This window comes from Otolemur garnettii, unplaced genomic scaffold, assembly GCF_000181295.1.
Source record: "Otolemur garnettii isolate 467f Iridium unplaced genomic scaffold, OtoGar3 scaffold00135, whole genome shotgun sequence".
Lineage (NCBI taxonomy): Eukaryota > Metazoa > Chordata > Mammalia > Primates > Galagidae > Otolemur > Otolemur garnettii.
In genome coordinates this window covers 1301921-1321635 of record NW_003852530.1, presented here as the reverse complement: position 1 = coordinate 1321635, position 19715 = coordinate 1301921, and positions in this window count along the sequence as shown.

The window sequence follows — 19715 nt, the reverse complement described above, 5'->3', positions numbered from 1 at the left end:
ATCTACCCACCATCCACCCCTCCATCTACCCATCATCCACCCCTCCATCTACCCATCATCCACCCCTCCATCTACCCACCATCCACCCTCCATCTACCCATCATCCACCCTCCATCTACCCATCATCCACCCCTCCATCTACCTATCCATCTGCCCGTACACTCATCCACCCACCTGTCCACCCACCCATCCACTCCTCTGTCTACCTACTCAAGTATCCACTCACCCATCCATCCATCCTCCCCTACCTCCATTCACTGTGTATAGACTGGTCCTTGATGAATGTGGCACAGCAGGTGAGGGAAAGAGGCTGGGGAATAAGATAAAGGCCACCTGTGTGTACTATGAGATGGAGCCACAAGCCCAGGTGCTGGCAGGAAGAGAAGTGGCTGGGTGTGACAGCCAGTGGTGCCTACTCCAGTGTGAAGCCTCCTAACCCGTCAGGCAACCATGACAAAATACCTCCTCTGCCTACACGTGGCCTGCTGGTTGCCAGGCTGTGAGTCCCACCTGGAGCTGCTAGCAGGAAACATAATTGTGCTGGGAAGCTTGCCTGAAGGTCCCATACGGTGGGCGCAGGAGTGGGGTGCTGGGCAGAGCTTCCAAGAAGACGGGGCGTCTGAACTGGGCCGAGGGGCTACTCTCATCACTTTCTCTGGCCAGTATGTGATTTTGCAGTTTTTTGTTTTTTGTGGTTTTTTTTTTTTTTTGGCCGGGGCTGGGTTTGAACCTGCCACCTCCAGTATATGGGGCTGGCGCCCTACTCCTTTGAGCCACAGGCGCTGCCCCAATATGTGATTTTGTATACTCAGGGACAGCCTATTTATTACCCGCTCTTCTCTGCCCTCCTTTAACCCAAGGGTAAAGTACAGCAGGTCACTCACACACACCCCCAGTGTGGACTCCTGAGAGAGTCCACCTGCCTGCCTGTCTCCTGCTGCAGCCCTTAACCCAGGGGAGGTGCCCAGTGAATACGTATCAATGAATGAATGAAGGAATGAATGAGTGGACAGAGTACATCAGGAGGGTTTCATAGGGCCTAGGTTGTGTGGACTGTCCCATCTCACACTGTAACCAGGAAGGTAAGGGCAGAAACCACCTTACACTGCTTTTTTTTTCTGTTACAAGAATCATTAATTTTAATTACAGAAGCAGGGCTCGGCTCCTGTAGTTCAGCAGCTACAGCCAGCCACATACGCCAGAGCTGGCAGGTTCTAATCCAGCCCTGGCCTGCCAAACACAATGACAACTGCAACAAAAAAAATAGCTGGGCATTGTGGTGGGCGCCTGTAGTCCCAGCTTCTTGGGAGGCTGAGGCAAGAGACTAGCTTAAGCCCAAAAGTTTGAGGTTGCTGTGAGCTGTGACACCACGGCATTCTACCCAGGGCAACATAGTGAGACTCTGTCTTGAAAAACAAATTAATTACAGAATCATGTGTGAATACCTCTTCATTGTAAAAAGATGAACCCAAACATCACAGACAAGGCTAATGCCCCCTTTCCCAGCAGCGCCTGGGTGCCCTTCAGCCCCAGAGGCAGTCATGGTTGATGGTGTGATGTGCTCCTTCCCAGAATTCTCACACACTCCACGCACTCCTGTGTGGATGGCTGTCATGATGGTGCACGCACATGTGGGTGTGCCTGGTCAGTGTGCTCCTTCCTGGTCACGACATGTGACATGGTTTTGTTAGATTAAAAAAAATTAGTGGAGTCATATTGTGTGCATGTGCACCTAACTATTTTTTTTTTTTTTGAGACAGAGCCTCAAGCTGTCCCCCTGGGTAGAGTGCGGTGGCATCACAACTCACAGCAACCTCCGACTCCTGGGCTCAAGCGAGTTTCCTGCCTCAGCCTCCCAAGTAGCTGGGACCACAGGCACCCGCCACAATGCCCAGCTATTTTTTGGTTGCAGCCACCATTGTTTTTTGGTGAACCCCGGGCTGGATTCGAACCCGCCACTTTAGGTGTATGTGGCTAGCGCCTTAGCCACTTGAGCCACAGACGCCGAGCTGCACCTACTTTAACTTACTTTCATTTTCAGGAATAATGTTTCCCAGAGCCTCGTCTGCATGAGACATGCTCATTCTTAGGGTCCATACCCTCTTTAGCAGCTGCCCTAGTGCTGTAGCTAGAATGTTTCTAAATATTTGTCTCCATAGATAGAGCTTTGGTGAGCTTGTGCCCACCTCCCTGTGTCCCCCATCATCACTGGGTCATACATTGCTGTGACCATAACTTTCCTGATGGGGTAGAAAGTAATAGGCCTTGAGAAAGAAAGAAAGGTCCATACCTTACCAGCTCTCTGAGGCCCAGTGTCCATGAGACCCTGAAAGAACCCCACCTGGTGGGCCAGCGGCTGCCTGGGCTGAGTTTCACCGCGGGGCCCACCTCCCAAAGGCAGAGTCCTCTGAGGAACTTCCCTGGTCCCTACTAAGCTACAGAACGAGGGCAGGGCCTGGAGCCATGTCAGAAGCCCTGGGCCTGCTTCTTGGGGCTCCCCGTCCATGTGGACACATACAGCAAGCTGCCCACCACCTGTTTGTGTCCATGCTGAGCTAGAGGCCCAAGGCGGGGACTGGGTGGGGTGGCTGCCAAGTGGGGCCAACCACGGGTGACTTCTGTAAGAGCATAAAACCAGGCATGTGAGGGGATTGAATGTGGCCTGCCCCTGCAGACCCAGAGCTCAGCAGCCTGAGGCGCGGCTCTCACAACCCACCCCACATGGCCCCCTGGGCGGCCCCTGCCCCGCCGCCACCAAAGCTTCTCTAATTCTGGTGGGCGCCACACTCTGCAGCTCCTCAGCAAGCTCGGCACAGGTGCCAACTGTGACTTCACTCTCAGCTTCCATTTCCAGAGTTCGGCACCTGCAAGGCCCCCCATTAGAGTCGTGCCAACAGGAGGCTGTGGCTGCGTGTGTGTGCCTGCGTGCGAGCCCACGTGCCCGTCTGCCAGTGCTTGTGGGAAGCCACGAGGGAAATTTCCAGCACAAAGACCATATGCCTGAGAGAGAGGGAGAATTGCTCAGCAAACTTCAGAAGCGATCAAAATGTCCTTTCCATAAAGTCCCGGCTTAAAAACTGTTAGCAGGTGCATATACAATAGCGAGTCAGTTGGGATGGACTGCTATAGAATGCCATTTCCGCTCATTACAGATTATGAATTCAAAGCATAATTTTCTGTAAATTGTCATTCTTGTCTGGTAAGGAAAGCTAATTTTTTCCTCATATGGAAAAAAGAACCTACCCGTATACTGGGCCACTGCTCCTTGGAGCGGCTGCTGGCCTCCGCATTGCTGGGGACTGCGTGGAGGGGCTAGGGCTGCCCCTCCCAGAGTGCCTGGTTCCCAAGTGGGCAGGGAGGACTTCAGGGAAAGAAGGAAGCCCCTGGTCAGGGGTGTTGAGCTTTTTCTGGGAGAAGGGTGAATAGGGTGTGTTTTGTGTGGTATAGCTGAGGTGGGGTGGCCAGGGAGAGGCGAGGACTCACTGTCAGGGTGAAGGTGGCCAGGGAGAGGCGGGGACTCACTGTCAGGGTGAAGGTGGCCAGGGAGAGGCGGGGACTCACTGTCAGGGTGAAGGTGGCCAGGGAGAGGCGGGGACTGGCTGTCAGGGTGAAGGTGGCTGTGTCCTTTAGTCATTTGCTCACTCATTCTTTCATTTAACAAGTTGAGTACACACTTGGTGAGGCCCTCTTCCAGGCACTGAGGTCATGGTGATGCTGAGGTCTTCCCTTCCAGGAGAGAGAAGAGATAATAAAGGGGAGACACAGTGGTTGCTGCAGAGGAAGAGGAAAGGCTGATGGGGAAGGGCCCCAGGGGAGGTAACTCTGGGGCTGAGTCTGATGAGGAGGAAGAGCCGGCCTTCCCGCACCAGGGGTGACCTTTCCTGCCCTGCTGGTGTCAGGTACAGCTGCCAGCCTCTGCTATAAGGCAAGGAACGGCCAGAGAGAGGAGACGGCAGGCTGGGGCTGCCCCACACAGAGCCAAATCTCACTAGAAGCCATGGGATGGTCATGAGCAAGAGAGGGACAGACTGGTTTCTCAGAGGCTCCCCCAGGCTGCCTGGTGGAGAATGACAGGAGGTGCTGGGGTAAGACAGGGACCCTCAGGACCCTCTGTCCCCACCTTTGAGATCTGAGACCACAGGATTGGCACACTCTCCATCCTGTCCCTTACTGGACCAGCTCCTCTGGTCCTTGGGACCCTCATCCTGTCCCTTATTAGACCTCTGGTCCTTGGCACCCCCATCCTGTCCCTTACTGGACCAGCAACTCTCGTCCTTGACATCTGCCTCCAGGTACCACCAGAGGAGTGTGGTAGCTCCACGCCAGCTGCCACCTCTTCTCCCAGGTGGACTGAGGAAGGGCAGTCCCTCCAGAGACACTGGATCTACTCTCCCTCTTGTTATGGCAGAGACTTGAAGACAGGGGAAGGCCAGAACTTCTTCTGATCTGGGACCCGTGTTCATCAAGGTTCACTGAGAGGCAGGTGAACAAAACCTGAGTCCACTGGCTCAAGTGAACTCTGAAATAACAATAAGTGATTGGCTCTGGGTGTTGACAAGTCTGGGGGTTTCAGGTATGGCTGGATCCAGGGGCTTAAATGATATTCAAGGGAATCTTTCTTTCTTTCTGTGTCTCTGCTTTCCTCTGTTTTGGCTTCATTCTCTGGCAGGTGATCCCCAAGTGGTGGTAGAGATGCATTTAGCAGCTCCAGACTTAACATCCTGTTCACCTTGGAGAGACCTTTGTGCAAATGGGGTCCTTTAAGGACGTGCAGGAGACCCAGGGGAGCCACTTTGTCTGGACTTCAGGGAAGCCCCTTCTGCTCACTGCCTCCTCCCCCTTGACTTAGCAGGTTAAATCTCTGTGCCTTGTATCTTCCACTGTGAAGTGAGGATAATAATTCTAAGACTCCCATGAGGGTGAACTGAAGAAGCACAGAGGGCGTGTAGCAGGGGCCCCATGCACACCAGCTTCCAGCAGCTTGCAGGAACGAAGGGAGAGACTGGACACTATAATATGCTGAGCGGCAGACAGCTTGGGCCGGGGCCTAGGGCTTGAGTCCCCCTGCGGCCTTGTCCTGGCTTTGGCCCTTCTGCATACTGGGCCCCCAACATCCTGGCTGTGGAACGTGTGAGTTGGGCCAGGCATTTATGACAGTGTGATCATCCGAAGTCTGGGTGTTCAGTCGGAGTTACACCGGTGTCTCTATCTCTCCCGGGCCATCAAGTCCCAGCTCTCCTTGCCCATGACACAGGCTCACTGAATGAGGACTGCAGAAGGCTAGAGGCAGGGCTGCCACCAAGGAAGGGGACCGCTCCCATGTTTCTCCTGGAACATTTAGACTCTGGGGGAGACGGTGCTTAGGGTGACTGCTCCAGTGAGCTGCCTTCTCCTTTCATCTGCAAAATGGGGGTGACACCTGTCTGATCAGCCATCGTGATGCTGCGGGGAATCACAGGTCATGTGTTCTGAGCCTGACTGGAAAGGCACCAGGGACAGCAAAGGTGCTATTACTATTATTATTGGCCATAAAATACTCGACAAATGATTGCAGAGTCTGCAGGCGAGGAGAAGTCTTCATTCCTGGGGACAGATTTTAGGGCATTTTTAAGAGTCTTTTGGAACCACAAACCCCAGCAGAGGGAGCCGGCTCTGTGGAAGCCTTCAGGAGCAGAGATGCTCGGGGCTGGGAAGTCTTTGATTACTTTACATCTGTTTTTATGGAAACTTCTGGGAGCAGCCAAGGGGAAACGGAACTGTAAACAGCACAGCCAGTGTGGCCTCCTCACCAGATTGCTAATGGGGAATCGACTGCGGGGCTCCCCCACGCCCCACGCGCTGTGGCCCTTGGTCGGCAGCAGGAGTTATTAAGTGGCATGAGCGCACAGAGAGCAGAATCAAGCCACAGAAGAGGAATCAGGGTTTTATGCCCCTCAGTTCTGCGCAGTAAAAGAAAATATCCCCGTTAAGTGCCAATTAATTGGCTCCTGTAATTGGTGCATGGCGCCGCCTCTGGCCTCTTTGGCAGGCTGGGTGGGGGGGATTGGAGGCCTGTCCACCAGGCTGCAGAGTCCCTGTGGCTCGTGAGCAGGGTGGGAGTCTTGCAGCCCCCACCCCACCCCACCCCGCTGATGACTCTCTTCCTGTTGTTCTGTGAAGTGCCCACTTCTAGGAGGGCTCACTGGGCAGGTGGGGCATGCAGCGGGCTCACAGACGGCCTGCCTGGCTCTCAGCCTATCGCCTGGCTGGGAGCTGTCAGCCCTTGTTCCATTTGGGTCCTGTTGCTACAGGAAGCTGAGTCCTAGTTGGGCACTGTGGAGTGTACACACATACGAATGCGTACATACACACACACACACACACACACGCATACATGCACGCACACACATGCACACACAATTCAGCTCCAGAGAGGAGGCCTCAAGTATTCCCAGTTCTGTCCTAATGTCCTGGCCGGGTCACTTCCCACAGCTGTGACAGGACACACTGCACCAGGACCCCTCCCAAACCCTCCCTGCACCTGTTTGCCGTGCCAGGCTCCTGTGGGACTGTCCTGGCCCAGAAGGGCACCTCTTCCTGAGGGTGCCCTGCCAGCTAGCAGAGACCTGCTTCTGGGTTCTGACCCCTGAAGCCCCCACACTGTTATGCTCCTGGCCCCAAACACACCCTGGGGGTTGTGCCCTCACCTTCCTTCCCACTGTGGTGCCCTGCTCTCCTGGGCGTCCCAATGGTGCCCCTTCTCTAAAGCCCAGGTGAGTGCCCCCTCCTCCTCCCAGCCCTTCCTGCGGAGGCTGCAGTGAGCCCCTGGACTCAGCCTGATGCCCTCACCTTCCTTCTGGAAAGTTCCCCCTATACCTGCATGCTTGAGGAGCTGCTCCTCCCTGCCCTGACCTTGGCCACATGGTCTGGTGGAGTCTGTGACCATCTCAACCGCTATCTCAACCCACCCCACTCTGCTATGCTGACTGATCCCGGCGGGCATAGGACTCTAGCCAGTCACTCAGCGCTGTTCCCTGGGCTGCTCTGAAATGATAGCTGGGTCGAGGGATATAGTATTTTGTGCGAAAGAAGGGTGTGGGAGCCTCCAGGGACACTGCCTCTGCCCCATGTTGAGGCGGCAGGCCTTGGAGAGTTAAGGATGGGCAAAGGCCACATAGTCCTTGTGCCTCGGCCCAGAAATGTCTCTTCTGCGGAGACCCTGTCATTAGCCACGCCCCTTATGAAGAGCCACCCTCTCTGGACTCAGAGAGTGGCACTTACCTGAGGGAAGGATAGGTGAAAAGGTATGGAAGGGGGTGACCCAGAAGCACTGCCTCCTCCCACCTCACCCAGACAGCCCCCTGCAGCCCCCAGCTTGCCCTCCTGCCCCTTCAGATGGGCACAGGCAAAACCTCTGGAAAGGGCCCATGGGAATCTTCTTGAGAATTCCCGGGTCTTATCAGCCATCCTTGCAAGGGGTGAGTCAGAGCCAGGTATGGCAGGCTGGGGCTGGCCGCCTACGGGGTGGGGCTGCCCTCCAGCCGTCTGAGCCCATTGGTGTAGGGCAGGGGGCTGAGCCTGATGCTTCTGAGACAGGAATGGCTTGGGGTGGGGGGTCTTCCACCCCTCTGGTCTCTGTTCCATTTCTGGGGAGGGAGCGGCCAGAGCAGTGCCCTGGGCACCAGGACATCACCGATGCCCTTGCCATAGGTGCTAGGGATGGGGGTGCCTGAGAAGCTAGAGGAGTGAGCCGCTGGCTGGGGCAATGGCTTGCTGAGCTCACAGGAGGTGCTTCCCTCAATGTCCCCATGATGAACCCGCAGGGTTGTCAGGATGAAAGGAGGTGATGAGGAGGGAGAGTGCCAGTCCCCCGCAGGGTGTGGGAAGCCATTCTCAAAGCTTTGCAGCCATTCATATCCAGATGAACCCTCTATTCTACCAGGAACGTGCCCCAGGCACAGAGAGGTGAGGGGCCAAGTTCCTCCACAGCAGCCCCTCCCTCCGGGGCTCCCGCCCCTTCCCTTAGTGCCTTGGGAAGAGGGGGTGACATCTGCCCTCTCCCCACTTCTGCTAGCGGAGCTGCCCCAGTGCCACCCCGCCTGCCCTGCCCAGGCTGAATAGGATGAGCTGCTGGAAATTATAGGTTGTGCAGTATGTTGAAAAGTGTCCAATTGTGTCTACAATGTAGCAGATGTCTCCGCTGCCTCGCAGAGAGTAATGTGGGGACTGCGCTCCCCAGCAGCAAGATCTGGGAGGTGTGATTAAAAAGGCTGCATTTGCTGTCCCCTGTGTGTGTGCGCGGGCGGGGGGACCTTGTCCCGCAGAACTTGGTACAACAAGGTCCCCAAGAGCCTTTCCCAGTTTGAAACAACTGTCCATCTGCGGGGTTGCTCTGTGCCCACCCTGCCTCCCTTCCACCAGACCACTTCTTCACACCTGCTTTATTCACGTGTGACCACCCACACCCTTGCAGCAGTCTCTGCCCCCAGCTCAATGGCTGTCTCTGAGTGCAGTGACTGAGCCTCACACCCAGGCAGGAGCGTCACCACATCTGTGCCAGGGGAGCTAGTGGCCTCTGCTCACTGCCTTGGGGGTGGGAGGGACATTCTGTCATCCAGCAGCTCTGAGCTGAGTAGGACCTGGGCGCTCCCTGTCCTCACTGGCCCTGTGTGGGCCGTGTTCTCCACCCTGATCAGCTGGGCAGAGATGCCGGAGCAGAGGCAGGGCACCTCGGCCCTCACAGGGAAGAAGCCGCCCTGGCCCTGTGGGGAGCTGTTACCCCTCCCTCAGGTGACTTGCACTGTCCCCCTCTCAGGGGTCTGAGTGAGGCTGCCCGGTGGCCTGCCAGTTTCAAGGTAAGACTGTGGTGTCAGTGCAGTGACCAGGTCTCCACGCTCTTGGACAGAAGAGTTGACTCTAGGATGCCATGTGATGTGAGAGCTTTTCATAGCACTCTCGGTGTGTAATTGTGGCAGTGACAAGTGATGGCTGTGATGGCTGTTAGGGGAAGATGCCCCAGCTCAGGGGACAGGGTGTGTCGAGGAAGTGCACTTTAAGCCGAGACTTGAGGGACATGAGGAGTTACCCAGCAGGAGAGGGAAGGGCAGTGTGGAAGCCTCCAGACACCAGAACAGCAGGTGCCAAGGCCCTGCCAGGAGTGAGCATACTCCAGAGACTGAAGGCCAATGTGGGAGGGAGACAGGACATGGTCTCCAGGAAGACCCTGATGTTTAATGTGGGAAGGGGCTCCTCGTGGCGTCCATGTGGAGACTCTTCTAAACTTCAGACTTTAAGGGGGTGAGCCAAGATTCTAGTGGCCCAAGGGTTCTTTTAAGATTTCAAGACCACTGAACAGGCCAGGTGTGGTGGCTCATGCCCGTAATCCCAGCGCTGTGAGAGGCTGAGGCAGGAAGATCCCTTGAGCTCAGCAGTTCAAGACCAGCCTGAGCAAGAGCAAGACCACGTCTCTACTAAAAATAGAAAACTCGGCTGGGCATGAGCCAGCACACCAGTAATCCTAGAACTCAGGGAAGTTGAGGCAGATGGATTGCCTGAGGTTACAGCTTGGAGACCAGTCTGAGACAGAGCAAGACCCCCTCTCTAAAAATATCCAGGCATTGTGGTAGGCCCCTGTAGTCCCAACCACTTGGGAGGCTGAGGCAAGAAAATTGCTTGAGCCCGAGTTTGAGGTTGCTGTGAGCTGTAATGCCACAGCACTCTACTGAGGGTGACAAAGTGAGACAGAAAAAAATTAGAAAAAATTATCCAGATGTAGTGGTGGGCCCCTGTAGTCGCAGCTATGAGGGGAGGCTGAGGCAGGAGGATCTTTTTTAGCCCAAGAGCTTGAGGTTGTGAGCTATGACACCACGGCACTCTGCCCAGGGTGATGGAGTGAGACTATCTTAAAAAAAAAGAAATAAATAAAAGAATAAAAGACTACTGACCAAAAGGTCTCTCTGATGCTCTGTGGCCCTCCCTAGCCTGGCTGCTCTTAGACTCTCCAGAATCAAAGGGGCGCAGAGGAGGGCCTCAGGCAGGGTCCCGACAGCACTCTTTGTTTCCACTGCAGACATGTTCCACCAAGGCCTCCCTCTGCTCCCTCCTCCTTAATCTCAAGGTCTTGGCTTTCACATCCAGGTCTAGAAGCCCAGGGGGAAGATGGGGGCTGAAGATGTGTATCCAGATGAACTAAAACTTCCTAATACAGAAGAGCCTGGGGGGACGGCCTTGGTGGGTATTGGTGGTGTTGAGATTTTAATGACCCGGGAGAATGGGGATGGGGGGCATTGGGGCCTCCAGGTAGGAGAGGCTGCAAGGGTAGACTGCAGGGGACGTAACGCAGAGAACTATCACCAAGGCGCTCTCAGGGCACCTGAACAGATAGGCCAGCCCTTGGAAAGAGACATGCTTAACCGGGTCCCGGGCCCCTCATCTGTCCGAGTACTTGGCCTTGAGACCTTACTAGAAGCCCCATGCTGAGAGTGGGATACAGGGGTGTAAGTATCTGAGGGAAGAAAGGCTTCAGTCTGTGCCGACACGTTCAGGGAGACATATTGTCAATTCTGGGCACATCCCCTGTCTCGGTTTCCTAACGCTGCCATAGAAATGGCCACAGACATCTGTTGTGTCACACGTCTGGAGGCTGTGATTCCAAAGGCAAGGAGCTCCAGGCCCCCTTGAAGGTTCAGAAGAGAAGCCTTCCTTGCCTCTCCCCAGCCTCTGTTGGCTCCGGGCCACCTCAGCATCCTTGGCTCACAGCCACACCCCTCCAGCTTCTGTTCCTCTTCACATGACCTTCCTGTGTGTCTCTGTCCTCCCAGTTCTCTTCTCTGCTTATAAGGACACCAGTCATTAGATTAAGACCCACCCTGATCAAATACAGCCTCGTCTTAGCTTAATCACCATATTTCTAAATAAGATCACATCCACAGGTACGGGCTGGGGGTCGGAGAAGATTTCTGGGTATCTGATAGTTGACACTATTCAGTCACAGCACTTCTCATCCCAGAGGCCTTCTGGGTGGCCCAGGGCGGAGTCAGGGCATCCCTCAGTGTCAACTAAGTGATGTCATTACTGCCATAGAAACTCACCTGAGCAGAGTGCACTTTGACTGACAGCACAGTACTGAGGTGGCTCTGTACCCCAAGCCCCTGCCTGCACAGTGAGGAGGAGCAGGGACTGGCCCGGAGCAGGCTCGTGCCCTGCAGTGAGGAGGAGCAGAGACCGGCCCGGAGCAGGCTCATGCCCAGCAGTGAGGAGGAGAGGGACCGGCCCGGAGCAGGCTCATGCCCAGCACAGTGGACAGACTGTGGGACCTACCGCAGGGTGAGGAGCCAGGCCCTGCTTTCTCCTTCCATTGCACAGTGCGATGTCGCCGGGGAGGGCCAGGTGCAGGATGCTGCGTGTGCCTCTGTGTGTCTAGACACCTGTGGCCCAGCCTTGTGTGAGGAAGCACAGGACGCTGTGGGAACAGGGCTGGGGGAGACCGTCCAAAGGGCACCGGCGTTGGGATGAGAGGAAGCACAGGCTTCTAGCTCCATCTATGATGTTTTCATTTTTCTAGATGGAGAATGTCTTTGTAAGTAGTTTTCTAAAAATTATAATCTCCACCAGTTGCTGGTGAGGCTAGCCCATCTGAGTAAGATTTATGCTGCCTGTGAACCCATGGCAGGAGCTCATGCTCCTGGAGTTTCCTCACTGCTGGGATTTCTCCAGTAAAAAGAAAAAGGTTTAAGTCGACATAAAGCGGTGGTGTGAGGTGGTGGAGCCGACGGAGTCCTTGGGGCTGCACCTCATGCCCTCGGTCCCCTGAGAAGAGGGCACAGACTCTGAGTTGTTCCTTTGGTGACCACTGGGCTGGGATCTGGGGGGACAGTGACAAGGAAAAGGAAGGGGTGAGGGAGGGAGGGAGACATAGCTCACTGAGCCTGCACCCAGGAAGAGCAGCAGATGTGACCCGAGTCACCCCAGATGCGAGTGGGCCCTGCTTGTGCCAAGCCAGCAGGCAAAGGTTGGCCGGCCCTGGAGAGGACATGGCCTGCTGGGGACAGCTGCCCTCAGGAAGCGCCCAGCCTCATCCCTCCAGAAAACATTTCTTAAACATCGAACATGTCAATGTAAATTCTTGTGACTTTGATACTTTCCCTTCCCCATTATGGAAAAAAATATGGTATCGATATTTGAATCAAGGCTGCCTCATTTCCTGATCTCACCTGGCTAACAGCTGTGTAAAACACAGGACGTTCTTTAACCAGAACTCCCAACCAACCAGCAGTTGGTCATGTCCACAGCACCGTGGACACCAGCCTCTGCCCCCAGAATCTGCTGGCTCTGGCACTCTCATGAGTGGCCTGTGAGCTCCCCGAGTCTGCCATTCACTGGTCTATGGCTCGCATGACCAGAGTTTGCAGAAAACTGGTGCCTGTGATGAGCCACCGTCTTAACAGGGTGGCTGCTTTCACCTAAGTGACCTGTCCACCACTCAGTCACTCCTTCAGGGAGACATCGCAGAAAGGGTGGTTATGAAACTACCAGTGTCCCAAGATTACAAATCACGCTTGGTTACTTGAAGGGACCCTCCCTCGGCTCCTGCTAAAGGCTACATGGATTAAGTTGTGACAAGCTAATTGACCCACCTATAAATAAGAATCAAGAATGTCGACTGAAGACTTAAGCCGGTGTGGTGCCTCACACCTGTAATCCCAGCACGAGGCTGAGGCCGGGGGATTGCCTGAGCTCACAAGTTTGAGACCAGCCTGAGCAAGATCAAGATCCTGTCTCTACTAAAAATAGAAAGAAAGAAAAAAACTAGCCAGGCATTGTGGTAATCCAAGCTACTCAGGAATCTGGACCTGTAGTCCCAGCTACTTGGGAGTCTGAAGCAAGATCACCTGAGCCCAGGAGTTTGCGGTTGCTGTGAGCTGTGACATCACAGCACTCAACCCAGGGGACAGATTCTGTCTTTAAAAAAAAAAAAAAAGAATGTCAACTGAAACTAGCTTAATGCTCACATCCAATTCAAATGGGACGGGGCATGGGGATGTGAGTGTGCACATGGGAGTGTGGGGGTGTGAGTGTGCATGTGGGGTGTGAATGTGAGTGTGCACGTGGGATGTGAATGTGTGTGGGGTGTGAGTGTGCACATGGGGTGTGCCTGTGTTGAGGTGAGGGTGCACGTGGGATGTGAGTGTGCACATGGGATGTGAATGTGAGTGTGGGGGTGTGAGTGTGCACATGGGGTGTGCCTGTGTTGAAGTGAGTGTGCACATGGGGTGTGAATGTGAGTGTGGGGGCGTGAGTGTGCACATGGGGTGTGCCTGTGTTGAGGTGAGTGTGCACGTGGGGTGTGAATGTGAGTGTGGGGGTGTGAGTGTGCATGTGGGGTGTGAATGTGAGTGTGGGGGCGTGAGTGTGCACATGGGGTGTGCCTGTGTTGAGGTGAGTGTGCGCATGGGGTGTGAATGTGAGTGTAGGGGCGTGAGTGTGCGCATGGGGTGTGAATGTGAGTGTAGGGGCGTGAGTGTGCACATGGGGTGTGAATGTGAGTGTGGGGGCGTGAGTGTGCACATGGGGTGTGAATGTGAGTGTGGGGGTGTGCGTGTGCACATGGGGTGTGAATGTGAGTGTGGGGGTGTGAGTGTGAGTGTGGGGGTGTGAGTGTGGGGGCGTGAGTGTGCACATGGGGTGTGCCTGTGTTGAGGTGAGTGTGCATGTGGAGTGTCCCTGGGGTACGTGCAGGGGTGTGAGTTGGTGGCAGAGCTGAGACCCAGCATGTCACCTGACTCACCTTCTAACTACCCTGTTTCTTGAGGGGGGGAGTGAACTGGAGCTTAAGGGCCACTTTGACGGAGGCCTGATCACAGACTTTGGGTTGTTGCTGTTGTGTTTCCAGAGAGGTGGCCTCACAACCTGTCACTGGTGGGGCTGTGGGGTGGGGCCTTCCAAAGCTTGGACTCCTCTGGGGCCAGGACTGCAGAGTTGGGGAGGCCAGAGGCCTGGCCTGAAGAGGCAGCCCTGGCATCATTGTCACCTGATGCCACGCCCATGTGGGCTGCTGCAGAGCACAACAGACCCTGGGCCTGCCGACCCACCAACTTTGCGCCTACGTGGGTGGTGCAGGCTTTGTTCTTGGGGCACTGGAAGAACTAGGTGCAGGGAGACACAGGTGCCCAAGGACGAAAGGACAGGAATGCTTGGGGTAGAACTGTGCACAACCCAGAACCCACTAAGAGTGGGTCCCTACTTGTCCTTGGGTATCAGCCAGCACCCCTGCAGACCCCAGAAAGGCCTCCCCTCTGGGCAGGTGCGCTACAAAGGGGTGTCCCTTCCTCCGAGCTGGTGCAGCCATGCATGGCTGGTAAGCAAGGCTGACTTCAGGCCCCTGTCAGCCTTCCACCTGCCTCCCTGCTTCAGGACAGGACTGGATTAACAGTAGCCAAAGGAAAACGGCTCAGGTGCAGCTCGGGGGGAAATACGTGCACTGTGGTACCTTTTACTGTGGAGGGCGCTGTAAAACAATATGATTTGTGTGGCTACAAATCTATCAGCTCTACCTAATCATATCTGTCAGCTCTCTTTCTTATCTATCAATCATCTATCTACCCATATATACATGCAGTGACACCCCAAACTGGGTAACAGTGGCTGTCTCTTGGGGAGGGCCTAAGAGAGCTTGGGCCTCACTGCAGGGTTTTCCTTTGCTGGGTTCAGGTGTCAACCAGGGTGCTTAAGTAATAGCAAAGCAGCCGGGGGCCCTCCCCAGGCCTGCCGGAATCAGAAGAGTCTGCACCTGTCCTGTGAGCGTCAAATGCTTCCACAAATGTCACCTCCTCTCAGTTAATTGTCTGGAGAATTCTGTCCTTGCCTGAGACGGTGGAAGTTCCCTGAGCTATCTACGATCTTACGAAGCTGGTTTGGAAACCTTAACAAGTTTGCTGGTGATGATGCTTTGGTGGGAGGGGCCATTTTTGAAAACACTCAGAACAGTTGCTAAACACGACATTCATTATGGGAAAGGTGAAAACTGAATCGGCTGCTGGTGTCTGGGAGACAGTGACAGCATCTCCCGGGACTGTCTGCAGGGAAGTGGGATCCTCTGTGCTGGTGTGTGAGGACAGCAGCGACTCAAATGACCCCAAATACTCCCACCCTTCCCACCCTCCCCACCCCTGGAGCTGCCCAGGAAACCTGGGGACAGGCCCGGCCAGGTCCACTGAGGCCCACTCAGACTGTCCGTCCTTCCTTGGTATTTTTACCAATATAATAGTACACAGATGCACTCTTCTAGGAAATAAAGTCAAACGAAAATATTCCCCACAGGATCAAAGTTCTCTTTGACCGGCACCCTCACCTCCCCTCTGTCAAGTTGATTGTTTCTTTCCAGCTCTCGTCCTGCATTTTGACAGCTCTGTCACCCTGGCACTGCCCTGTCACAGGGCTGGCCTGTGCATTGCAGGATGCTCAGCCACATCCCTGGCCTGTCACACACTAGCCACTGCAGGAGCATCCCTGCCTGGGTGCAAAAACCAAAGATGCCTTCAGACATTGCCACATGTCCCCTGGGGGCAAAATCGCTGTTGTTAACCCACTGCCCAGATGACTGGTAGTGTTACTCTGTAGGACGCTAAAACACTAACTAAAAAACAGGGCAAAACTACGGTATCATGACGTGCTTGTCATTTTTTTTTTTTTTTTTGAGACAGAGTCTTACTCTGTCACACCGGGTAGAGTGCCATCTTAGCTCATAGCAACCCTAGACTCTTGGGCTCAAGCAATCCTCCTGCCTCAGCCTCTCGAGTAACTGGAACTACAGGTGCCCACCACAACGCCCGGCTATTTTTAGAGATGTGGTCTCGCTCTGGCCCAGGCTGGTCTCAAACTCTTGAGCTCAGGCAATCCACCTTCCCCCACCTCCCAGGATTACAGGCATGAGCCACCACTTTATTTTCCAGCCCAACAGTGTCAGTACAGACATGTGCACCTCATTCTTCTTTTTTAAATTAATTATGTTTTGAGACAGAGTCTCACTCTGTCACCCTGTGTGGAGTGCCATGGCATCATCATAGCTCCTAGCAACCTCAGACTCCTGAACTCAGGCGATCTTTCTGCCTCCGCCTCCTGAATAGCTGGGACTACAGGCACCTGCCACAATACCTGCCTAGTTTTTCTATTCGTAGTAGAGACAGGATCTCACTCTTGTTGAGGCTGGTCTCAAACTCCTGAGGTCAAGTGATTCACCAGCCTCGGTCTCACAGGTGTTGGGATTACAGGTGTGAGCCCCCACACGGCCCACCTGATTCTTCTGAACAGCCACGTCCTGTGGGTGCCCTATGGATACCTCACTGTTTATTCAACTGGTCTTTATTGACATTTAGGTTATTTCTAGTTGGAATGAAACTCCTGTGCCATGGAGTACATGCATTTAAAATGTTTAAATACACCATAAATTGTATAAGTTGTACAGCAAATTCTACTCAGACTTTTGGCCTGAGAGTGTTCTTCCACAATCCCCCCCCACACACACACACACTTGATATTATTTTTCTCTTCTTTTCTTTTTTTTTTAAACAGAGTCTCACTTTGCCACCCTGGGTAGAGTACTGCAGTGTCATAGCTCACAGCACCTTCAAACTCCTGGGTTCGAGGGATCCTCTTGTCTCAGCCTCTCCAGTAGCTGAGACTACGGGCACCCACCACAACAACCTGGCTATTTTTAGGGACGGGGTCTTGCACTTGCTCAGGCAACCCACCCGCCTTGGCCTCCCAGAGTGCTGGGATTAAGGCGTGAGCCACTGCGCCCAGCCTCACTTTACGATTTTGTTCGTTCAACTGTGGAAACGTGGTGTTTCATTCTGCCACCCTCCCTTAGACCCAGCTAGTATTTGCACATTTATGAAATCACTCCTACGTTGCGCCCCCTCCGGTTGGGCTCCTCCTGTATTTTGGGCTCCCTGCTGGCGATGACTTCAGAGGAAGCTGAAGTAGTCCCTGCCCTCGGGGGCCTTCCAGGCTGGAGGCAGACGGCAAGGTATTCCCTCCATGGCAGGGTGGGCTGCCTATGAGAGGGGTCGGCACAGAGGCCGGAAAGTGGGGAGAACAGTGTCCCCCAGGCAGAGAGAGCAGGTGGGCCCAGCAATGAGGCAGAAGAGCCTGGTGGCCTGGTGTGCCCGGACCAAGTCAGGAGGCCCAGAGGGCAACGAATGAGAGGGCACAGCTCTCACCTGGGATGCTTCCTCTAGAGAGGACAGCCCAGGCCTCGTCAGAAAAAGCAGCAGCCTTCTGGGTACCACAAGCTGCTTATGCCAGGTAAGATTTAGCTCTGGGTCACCAGACCTTCTGCCTGAAATTATTTAAGACAGGGAAGTGTAGGAGATAGGATCCCTTTGCTCAAGAAGGGAAGCAATCTGGACCTTTAAGTGAAATGCCTAGATTGGTTCTGTTTGTTTTGTTTAGAGAGTCTTGCTCTGTAGCCCAGGCTGGGCTGGGTTACAACAGCATAATCATAGCTCACTGTAGCTCAAGCAGTCCTCCCGCCTCAGTTCCCTGAGTGGCTAGGACTCCAGGTGCCCGCCATCATGCCCCACCAGTTTTTAAAGTTTGCGTAGCACCCAGGTGGTGATCCTAGTACTGTGGGAGACTGAGGTGGGTGGATTGCCTGAGCTCTGGAGTTTTTTGGTTTGTTTTTTGAGACAGAGTCTCAGTATGTCACCCTCGGTTGAGTGCTATGGTGTCACAGCTCCCAGAAACCTCCAACTCTTGGGCTTAAGTGATTCTCTTGCCTCAGCCTCCCAAGTAGCTGGGACCACAGGCACCTGCCACAACAACTCGGCTATTTTTTTGTTGCAGTTGTCATTGTTGTTCAGCTGGCCTGGGCCGGGTTTGAACCTGCCAACTTGGGTGTATGTGGCTGGCGCTGTAAGTACTGTGCTAGTGACACAGGCCTGAGCTCAGGAGTTTGAGACCAGCCTGACCAAGAGTGAGAACTCATCTCTACTAACAATAGAAAAAAAAAAAAAAACCTGGCCAGATGTTATGGCAGGTGCCTGTAGTCCCAGCTACTTGGGATGCTGAGGCAAGAGGATGGCTTAAGCCCAGGTGTTGGAGATTGCTATGAGCTATGACACCCTGGCATTCTTCCCAGGGTTCAGAGTGAGACTCTCTCTTAAAAGAAAAGAAAAGAAAAGAAAAGAAATATAAAACTTGTATGGAAACAGGATTTCACTAGGTTATCCAGGCTGGTCTCAAACTCCTGACCTCAGGCAACCCTCCCATCTCAGGCTCCTCAGTAGCTGGGCTTATAGGCATGACCCAACCTGCCCCACCAAAATCTATAGATTATTTTAAGCAAAATTTTAAAAAAAACACCAAGTAAGCCAAATAGCTCCTCTGTGGGCCGCTGTGTCTCCCGGGTCGCTGGCTCGCTCTCTCTGTTCCAGAGACAGCGTCACATCACAGCGGCTGTTCACTCTGCCCCGGCTCTGCCACCTGCAGCCCATTTGGTTCTCACACCAAACCCCCAGAGAAGGTTCTGTTGTTCCCATTTCTCAGTCCATGCTCAGAGGTGAGGTCACCTGCCCAAGGTCAACTGTCTGAGGCCAGCCCGGGTGCAGCGAGGGTTTGAACTCTGGCTGCCTGATGCCCAAGCCCATGGGCTTAAGAGTCATCACCATGAGAACCCCTTGGCAACGTCCTTGCTGGGGTGTGCCGGGTGTGCAGTCCTAACATGCTTCCTTTAGGCCCTGTGAGCCTTGGCCAGCGACGCACCATGTCTAAAGCTCAGTTTACCCGTCTGTGGTGCTCCCTGACCACCCACCTTCTCAGACTCTTTTGGGAGCTCAAGCAGCCTCAGAAAGCATCTTTAAAATAGCCCCATCCTGCACATAAGGGGAGAGGCGTCATGAGCATGTACTTGGGGTAATCTCGTTCCCGCTGCTAAACCAGGAGACCTCCAAGGTCTGAGACACTGATATCTCCTCATTCCGCTTTTCACGTTTCCTCAAACATCAGGCAGATAGGGGAAAAGCTGCATTTTCAGATGCAAATTTTTCTCTGAACCACGGAAGCTTTAAAACCACCAGATGAAGTATAGAGAGTGCTTGACAATTCCTTTAAGAATCCTTCATTCTCAGGGTTAGAGGATTCTGCGTTGAGTGTATGTGTGTGTTGTGTGTTTTTTTAATCCTGCTATCACGAGCAGCAGGTAGCAAAATGTTGATCTTTAATGTGTTAGTAAAACAGCATACATTTGAATATTGGCTTTTTCTGCCATCTGTACCAGTTGACACTGTTTTTCATACCAGCTTATTACATTTCTTGTACAAACATACTTTTGGGTGTCTCTGTTGATTTATGCTATAGTTGCTCTGGTATTTGTGTTAAAATAGAATTTTGAAACTTATAAAATATTGCTATTTATTCCTTCCTTCAGTCTCTGCCACTTAACAAGTTCTGAAGCAGTGTGTATTTCCAAAGGACTAAGCTTCCAAGGGCAGTGGGCTGGGCGCAAGCAAGCCCAGAGTGACTGGCCCAGGGTCCAGCTGGGTACCTTTAGGTGCTGACCTCATGATCCCTTTGGGGCAGACCTATGGATTCTCCAGGATTATTTTTAGCTGCTAAATGAGGAAAATAAAGATAATATGATGGTTCTTCATAAAGCTAAATTTGCTTCGTTTAAAGACTTATATCATATATTCTTTGATTCTGGGTTTGTTTGTTTGTTTTTGTATTTTTTTTTTTTT